The sequence below is a fragment of the Rhipicephalus microplus genome, unplaced genomic scaffold, assembly GCF_043290135.1.
Source record: "Rhipicephalus microplus isolate Deutch F79 unplaced genomic scaffold, USDA_Rmic scaffold_38, whole genome shotgun sequence".
NCBI classification, from domain to species: domain Eukaryota; kingdom Metazoa; phylum Arthropoda; class Arachnida; order Ixodida; family Ixodidae; genus Rhipicephalus; species Rhipicephalus microplus.
In genome coordinates, this window is record NW_027464611.1 from 2,613,906 (window position 1) to 2,622,187 (window position 8,282).

General features: G+C 52.5%; 3 non-coding genes across 3 annotated transcripts; all 3 read left to right on the forward strand.

The window, feature by feature from the left end:
• The first annotated feature begins 2,296 nt into the window (after positions 1-2,296).
• TRNAN-GUU (transfer RNA asparagine (anticodon GUU)) lies at positions 2,297-2,373 on the forward strand. The gene has a single exon. It is a non-coding gene; the product is annotated as a tRNA-Asn (tRNA).
• Positions 2,374-3,032: 659 nt separating this feature from the next.
• Positions 3,033-3,109, forward strand: TRNAN-GUU (transfer RNA asparagine (anticodon GUU)). Its single transcript has one exon. It is a non-coding gene; the product is annotated as a tRNA-Asn (tRNA).
• A 3,157-nt stretch (positions 3,110-6,266) lies between these two features.
• Positions 6,267-6,343, forward strand: TRNAN-GUU (transfer RNA asparagine (anticodon GUU)). Its single transcript has one exon. It is a non-coding gene; the product is annotated as a tRNA-Asn (tRNA).
• Positions 6,344-8,282: the final 1,939 nt, after the last annotated feature.

Genomic DNA, 8,282 nt, shown 5'->3' on the forward strand with positions numbered 1-8,282 from the left:
TGCCCACCCGGTGGTGGTGTGTTGCTTTTTTTCTATGGCCTGATAGCTTTGAAGATATGTTCGAATGGTGGTGAGAGTGGAACAGGACTGTCTCCGTGGTGCGATCGGCTAGCGCGATCGTCTGTTAAACGAAAGGTTGGAGGTTCGAGCCCACCCGGTGTTCGTGGTGCGGCGCTCTTTTTTCTTTAGGCAGATAGCTTTGAAGATATGCTCTGATGATGGTGAGAGTGGAGCACTACTGTCTACGTGGCGCAATTGGCTAGCGCGATCGGCTGTTAACTGAAAGGTTGGAGGTTCGAGCCCTCCCGGTAGTGGTGTGGCTTTTTTTTCTTTGGGCTGATAGCTTTGAAGATATGTTCTGATGGTGGTGAGAGTGGAGCAGGACTGTCTCCGTGGCGCAATTGGCTAGCGTGATCGGCTGTTAACCGAAAGGTTGGAGGTTCGAGCCAACCTGGTTGTGGTGCGACGCTTTTTTTCTTTAGGCTGATAGCTCTGAAGAAATGTTCTGACGGTGGGGAGACCGGAGCACGACCTTCTCCGTCGTGCAATTGGCTAGCGCGATCGGCTGTTAACCGAACGGTTGGAGGTTCGAGCCCTCCCGGGAGTGGTGTGTTGCTTTTTTTGGGGCTAATAGCTTTGAAGATATGTTCTGATGGTGGTGAGAGTAGAGCAGGACTGTCTCCGGGGCGCAATTGGCTTGCGCGATCGGCTGTTAACCGAAAGGTTGGAGGTTCGAGCCCACCCAGTGGTGGTGCGGCGCTTTTTTTTCTTTGGGCTGATAGCTTTGAAGATATGTTCTGATGGTGGTGAGAGTGGAGCACGACTGTCTCCGTGGCGCAATTGGCTAACGTGATCGGCTGTTGACCGAAAGGTTGGAGGTTCGAGCGCACCCGGTGGTGGTGCGGCGCTTTTTTTCTTTGGGCTGATAGCTTTGAAGATATGTTCTGATGGTGGTGAGAGTGCAGCAGGGCTGTCTCCGTGGCACAATTGGCTGGCGCGATCGGCTGTTAACCGAAAGGTTGGAGGTTCGAGCCCTCCCGGGAGTGGTGTGTTGCTTTTTTCTTTGCGCTGATAGCTTTGAAGATATGTTCTGTTGGTGGTGAGAATGGAGCACGACTGTCTCCATGGCGCAATTGGCTAGGGCAATCGGCTGTTAAGCGAAAGTTTGGAGGTTCGAGCCCTCCCGGGAGTGGTGTGTTGCTTTTTTTTCTTTGGGCTGATAGCTTTGAAGATATGTTCTGATGGTGGTGAGAGTGGATCAGGACTGTCTCCGTGGCGCAATTGGCTAGCGCGATCGGCTGTTAATCGAAAGGTTGGAGTTTCGAGCCCACCCGGTGGTGGTCTGTTCCTTTTTTTTCTTTGGGCTGATAGCTCTGAAGATATGTTCTGATGGTGGTGAGAGTGGAGCAGGACTGTCTCCATTGCGCAATTGGCTAGCACAATCGGCTGTTAACCGAAAGGTTGGAGTTTCGAGCCCTCCCGGGAGTGGTGTGTTGCTTTTTTTCTTTGCGCTGATAGCTTTGAAGATATGTTCTAATGGTGGTGAGAGTGGAGCACGACTGTCTCCGTGGCCCCATAGGCTAGCGCGATCGGCTGTTAACCGAACGTTCGGAGTTTCGCTTTCTCCCGGGAGTGGTGTGTTGCTTTTTTCTTTGCGCTGATAGCTTTGAAAATATGTTCTGATGGTGGTGAGAGTGGAGCACGACTGTCTCCGTGGCGCGATCGGCTAGCGCTATCGTCTGTTAACCGAAAGGTTGTAGGTTCGAGCCCACCCGGTGGTGGTGCGGCGCTTTTTTTTTCTTTGGGCTGATAGCTTTGAAGATATGTTCTGATGGTGGTAAGAGTGGAGCACGACTGTCTCCGTGGCGCAATTGGCTAGCGCGATCGGCTGTTGACCGAAAGGTTGGAGGTTCGAGCCCACCCGGTGGTGGTGCGGCGCTTTTTTTTCTTTGGGCTGATAGCTTTGAAGATATGTTCTGATGGTGGTAAGAGTGGAGCACGACCTTCTCCGTCGTGCAATTGGCTAGCGCGATCGGCTGTTAACCGAAAGGTTGGAGGTTCGAGCCCTCCCGGGAGTGGTGTGTTGCTTTTTTTTCTTTGGGCTGATAGCTTTGAAGATATGTTCTGATTGTGGTGAGAGTGGAGCAGGACTGTCTCTGTGGCGCAATTGGGTAGCGCGTTCGGTCGTTAACCGAAAGTTTGGAGGTTCGAGCGCACCCGGTGGTGGTGCGGCGCTTTTTTTCTTTGGGCTGATAGCTTTGAAGATATGTTCTGATGGTGGTGAGACTGGAGCAGGACTGTCTCCGTGGCGCAATTGGTTAGCGCGATCGGCTGTTAACCGAAAGGTTGGAGGTTCGAGCCCTCCCGGGAGTGGTATGTTGCTTTTTTCTTTGGGCTGATAGCTTTGAAGATATGTTCTGATGGTGGTGAGAGTGGAGCAAGACTGTCTCCGTGGCGCAATTGGCTAGCGCGATCGGCTGTTAATCGAAAGGTTGGAGTTTCGAGCCCACCCGGTGGTGGTGCGGCGCTTTTTTTTGGGGGCTGATAGCTTTGAAGATATGTTCTGATGGTGGTGAGAGTGGAGCAGGACTGTGTCCGTTGCGGAATTGGCTAACGTGATCGGCTGTTAATCGAAAGGTTGGAGTTTCGAGCCCCCCCCCCCGGGAGTGGTGTGTTGCTTTTTTTTTGCGCTGATAGCTTTGAAGATATGTTCTGATGGTGGTGAGAGTGGAGCACGACTGTCTCCGTGGCGCGATCGGCTAGCGCGATCGTCTGTTAACGGAAAGGTTTGAGGTTCGAGCCCTCCCGGGAGAGGTGCGGCGCTTTTTTCTCTTTGGGCTGATAGCTTTGAAGATATGTTCTGATGGTGGTGAGAGTGGAGCACGACTGTCTCCGTGGCGCAATTGGCTAGCGCCATCGGCTGTTGACCGAAAGGTTGGAGGTTCGAGCGCACCCGGTGGTGGTGCGGCGCTTTTTTTCTTTGGGCTGATAGCTTTGAAGATATGTTCTGATGGTGGTGAGACTGGAGCAGGACTGTCTCCGTGGCGCAATTGGTTAGCGCGATCGGCTGTTAACCGAAAGGTTGGAGGTTCGAGCCCTCCCGGGAGTGGTGTGTTGCTTTTTCTTTGCGCTGATAGCTTTGAAGATATGTTCTGATGGTGGTGAGAGTGGAGCACGACTGTCTCCGTGTCGCGATTGGCTAGCGCGATCGTCTCTTAACCGAAAGGTTGGAGGTTCGTGCCCACCCGGTGGTGGTGTGTTGCTTTTTTTCTATGGCCTGATAGCTTTGAAGATATGTTCGAATGGTGGTGAGAGTGGAACAGGACTGTCTCCGTGGTGCGATCGGCTAGCGCGATCGTCTGTTAAACGAAAGGTTGGAGGTTCGAGCCCACCCGGTGTTCGTGGTGCGGCGCTCTTTTTTCTTTAGGCAGATAGCTTTGAAGATATGCTCTGATGATGGTGAGAGTGGAGCACTACTGTCTACGTGGCGCAATTGGCTAGCGCGATCGGCTGTTAACTGAAAGGTTGGAGGTTCGAGCCCTCCCGGTAGTGGTGTGGCTTTTTTTTCTTTGGGCTGATAGCTTTGAAGATATGTTCTGATGGTGGTGAGAGTGGAGCAGGACTGTCTCCGTGGCGCAATTGGCTAGCGTGATCGGCTGTTAACCGAAAGGTTGGAGGTTCGAGCCAACCTGGTTGTGGTGCGACGCTTTTTTTCTTTAGGCTGATAGCTCTGAAGAAATGTTCTGACGGTGGGGAGACCGGAGCACGACCTTCTCCGTCGTGCAATTGGCTAGCGCGATCGGCTGTTAACCGAACGGTTGGAGGTTCGAGCCCTCCCGGGAGTGGTGTGTTGCTTTTTTTGGGGCTAATAGCTTTGAAGATATGTTCTGATGGTGGTGAGAGTAGAGCAGGACTGTCTCCGGGGCGCAATTGGCTTGCGCGATCGGCTGTTAACCGAAAGGTTGGAGGTTCGAGCCCACCCAGTGGTGGTGCGGCGCTTTTTTTTCTTTGGGCTGATAGCTTTGAAGATATGTTCTGATGGTGGTGAGAGTGGAGCACGACTGTCTCCGTGGCGCAATTGGCTAACGTGATCGGCTGTTGACCGAAAGGTTGGAGGTTCGAGCGCACCCGGTGGTGGTGCGGCGCTTTTTTTCTTTGGGCTGATAGCTTTGAAGATATGTTCTGATGGTGGTGAGAGTGCAGCAGGGCTGTCTCCGTGGCACAATTGGCTGGCGCGATCGGCTGTTAACCGAAAGGTTGGAGGTTCGAGCCCTCCCGGGAGTGGTGTGTTGCTTTTTTCTTTGCGCTGATAGCTTTGAAGATATGTTCTGTTGGTGGTGAGAATGGAGCACGACTGTCTCCATGGCGCAATTGGCTAGGGCAATCGGCTGTTAAGCGAAAGTTTGGAGGTTCGAGCCCTCCCGGGAGTGGTGTGTTGCTTTTTTTTCTTTGGGCTGATAGCTTTGAAGATATGTTCTGATGGTGGTGAGAGTGGATCAGGACTGTCTCCGTGGCGCAATTGGCTAGCGCGATCGGCTGTTAATCGAAAGGTTGGAGTTTCGAGCCCACCCGGTGGTGGTCTGTTCCTTTTTTTTCTTTGGGCTGATAGCTCTGAAGATATGTTCTGATGGTGGTGAGAGTGGAGCAGGACTGTCTCCATTGCGCAATTGGCTAGCACAATCGGCTGTTAACCGAAAGGTTGGAGTTTCGAGCCCTCCCGGGAGTGGTGTGTTGCTTTTTTTCTTTGCGCTGATAGCTTTGAAGATATGTTCTAATGGTGGTGAGAGTGGAGCACGACTGTCTCCGTGGCCCCATAGGCTAGCGCGATCGGCTGTTAACCGAACGTTCGGAGTTTCGCTTTCTCCCGGGAGTGGTGTGTTGCTTTTTTCTTTGCGCTGATAGCTTTGAAAATATGTTCTGATGGTGGTGAGAGTGGAGCACGACTGTCTCCGTGGCGCGATCGGCTAGCGCTATCGTCTGTTAACCGAAAGGTTGTAGGTTCGAGCCCACCCGGTGGTGGTGCGGCGCTTTTTTTTTCTTTGGGCTGATAGCTTTGAAGATATGTTCTGATGGTGGTAAGAGTGGAGCACGACTGTCTCCGTGGCGCAATTGGCTAGCGCGATCGGCTGTTGACCGAAAGGTTGGAGGTTCGAGCCCACCCGGTGGTGGTGCGGCGCTTTTTTTTCTTTGGGCTGATAGCTTTGAAGATATGTTCTGATGGTGGTAAGAGTGGAGCACGACCTTCTCCGTCGTGCAATTGGCTAGCGCGATCGGCTGTTAACCGAAAGGTTGGAGGTTCGAGCCCTCCCGGGAGTGGTGTGTTGCTTTTTTTTCTTTGGGCTGATAGCTTTGAAGATATGTTCTGATTGTGGTGAGAGTGGAGCAGGACTGTCTCTGTGGCGCAATTGGGTAGCGCGTTCGGTCGTTAACCGAAAGTTTGGAGGTTCGAGCCCACCCGGTGGTGGTGCGGCGCTTTTGTCTATGGCCTGATAGCATAAAAGATATGTTCTAATGGTGGTGAGAGTGGAACAGGACTGTCTCCATGGCGCAATTGGCTAGCGCGATTGGCGGTTAATCGAAAGGTTGGAGTTTCGAGCCCTCCCGGGATTGGTGTGTTGCTTTTTTCTTTGCATTGATAGCTTTGAAGATATGTTCTGATGGTGGTGAGAGTGGAGCACGACTGCCTCCGTGGCACGATCGGCTAGCGCGATCGTCTGTTAACCGAAAGGTTGGAGGTTCGAGCCCACCCGGTGGTGGTGCGGCGCTTTTTTTTCTTTAGGCAGATAGCTTTGAAGATATGCTCTGATGGTGGTGAGAGTGGAGCATGACTGTCTCCGTGGCGCAATTGACTAGCGCGATCGGCTGTTAACTGAAAGGTTGGAGGTGCGAGCCCTCCGGGGAGTGGTGTGTTGCTTTTTTTGGGGCTAATAGCTTTGAAAATATGTTCTGATGGTGGTGAGAGTAGAGCAGGACTGTCTCCGGGGCGCAATTGGCTTGCGCGATTGGCTGTTAACCGTAAGGTTGGAGGTTCGAGCTCACCCAGTGGTGGTGCGGCGCTTTTTTTTCTTTGGGCTGATAGCTTTGAAGATATGTTCTTATGGTGGTGAGAGTGGAGCACGACTGTCTCCGTGGCGCAATTGGCTAGCGCCATCGGCTGTTGACCGAAAGGTTGGAGGTTCGAGCGCACCCGGTGGTGGTGCGGCGCTTTTTTTCTTTGGGCTGATAGCTTTGAAGATATGTTCTGATGGTGGTGAGACTGGAGCAGGACTGTCTCCGTGGCGCAATTGGTTAGCGCGATCGGCTGTTAACCGAAAGGTTGGAGGTTCGAGCCCTCCCGGGAGTGGTGTGTTGCTTTTTCTTTGCGCTGATAGCTTTGAAGATATGTTCTGATGGTGGTGAGAGTGGAGCACGACTGTCTCCGTGGCGCGATTGGCTAGCGCGATCGTCTCTTAACCGAAAGGTTGGAGGTTCGTGCCCACCCGGTGGTGGTGTGTTGCTTTTTTTCTATGGCCTGATAGCTTTGAAGATATGTTCGAATGGTGGTGAGAGTGGAACAGGACTGTCTCCGTGGTGCGATCGGCTAGCGCGATCGTCTGTTAAACGAAAGGTTGGAGGTTCAAGCCCACCCGGTGGTCGTGGTGCGGCGCTCTTTTTTCTTTAGGCAGATAGCTTTGAAGATATGCTCTGATGATGGTGAGAGTGGAGCACGACTGTCTACGTGGCGCAATTGGCTAGCGCGATCGGCTGTTAACTGAAAGGTTGGAGGTTCGAGCCCTCCCGGTAGTGGTGTGGCTTTTTTTTTCTTTGGGCTGATAGCTTTGAAGATATGTTCTGATGGTGGTGAGAGTGGAGCAGGACTGTCTCCGTGGCGCAATTGGCTAGCGTGATCGGCTGTTAACCGAAAGGTTGGAGGTTCGAGCCAACCTGGTTGTGGTGCGACGCTTTTTTTCTTTAGGCTGATAGCTCTGAAGAAATGTTCTGACGGTGGGGAGACCGGAGCACGACCTTCTCCGTCGTGCAATTGGCTAGCGCGATCGGCTGTTAATCGAAAGGTTGGAGTTTTGAGCCCACCCGGTGGTGGTGCGGCGCTTTTTTCTATGGCCTGATAGCATTGAAGATATGTTATAATGGTGGTAAGAGTGGAACAGGACTGTCTCCGTGGCGCAATTGGCTAGCGCGATCGGCTGGTAACTGAAAGGTTGGAAGTTCGAGCCCTCCCGGGAGTGGTGTGTTGATTTTTTTTCTTTGGGCTGATAGCTTTGAAGATATGTTCTGATGGTGGTGAGAGTGGAGCAGGACTCTCTCCGGGGCGCAATTGGCTAGCGCGATCGGCTGTTAACCGAAAGGTTGGAGTTTCGAGCCCACCCGGTAGTGGTGTGTTGCTTTATTCTTTGCGCTGTTAGCTTTGAAGATATGTTCTGATGGTGGTGAGAGTGGAGCACGACTGTCTCCGTGGCCCCATAGGCTAGCGCGATCGGCTGTTAACCGAACGTTTGGAGTTTCGATTTCTCCCGGGAGTGGTGTGTTGCTTTTTTCTTTGCGCTGATAGCTTTGAAGTTATGTTCTGATGGTGGTGAGAGTGGAGCACAACTGTCTCCGTGGCACGATCGGCTAGCGCGATCGTCTGTTAACCGAAAGGTTGGAGATTCGAGCCCACCCGGTGGTGGTGCGGCGCTTTTTTTTCTTTGGGCTGATAGCTTTGAAGATATGTTCTGATGGTGGTGAGAGTGGAGCAGGACTGTCTCCATTGCGCAATTGGCTAGCACAATCGGCTGTTAACCGAAAGGTTGGAGTTTCGAGCCCTCCCGGGAGTGGTGTGTTGCTTTTTTTTTTGCGCTGATAGCTTTGAAGATATGTTCTAATGGTGGTGAGAGTGGAGCACGACTGTCTCCGTGGCCCCATAGGCTAGCGCGATCGGCTGTTAACCGAACGTTCGGAGTTTCTATTTCTCCCGGGAGTGGTGTGTTGCTTTTTTTTGGGCTGATAGCTTTGAAGGGTATGTTCTGATGGTGGTGGGAGAGGAGCAGGACTGTCTCTGTGGCGCAATTGGGTAGCGCGTTCGGTCGTTAACCGAAAGTTTGGAGGTTCGAGCCCACCCGGTGGTGGTGCGGCGCTTTTTTCTATGGCCTGATAGCATTAAAGATATGTTCTAATGGTGGTGAGTGTGGAACAGGACTGTCTCCATGGCGCAATTGGCTAGCGCGATCGGCGGGTAATCGAAAGGTTGGAGTTTCGAGCCCTCCCGGGATTGGTGTGTTGCTTTTTTCTTTGCATTGATAGCT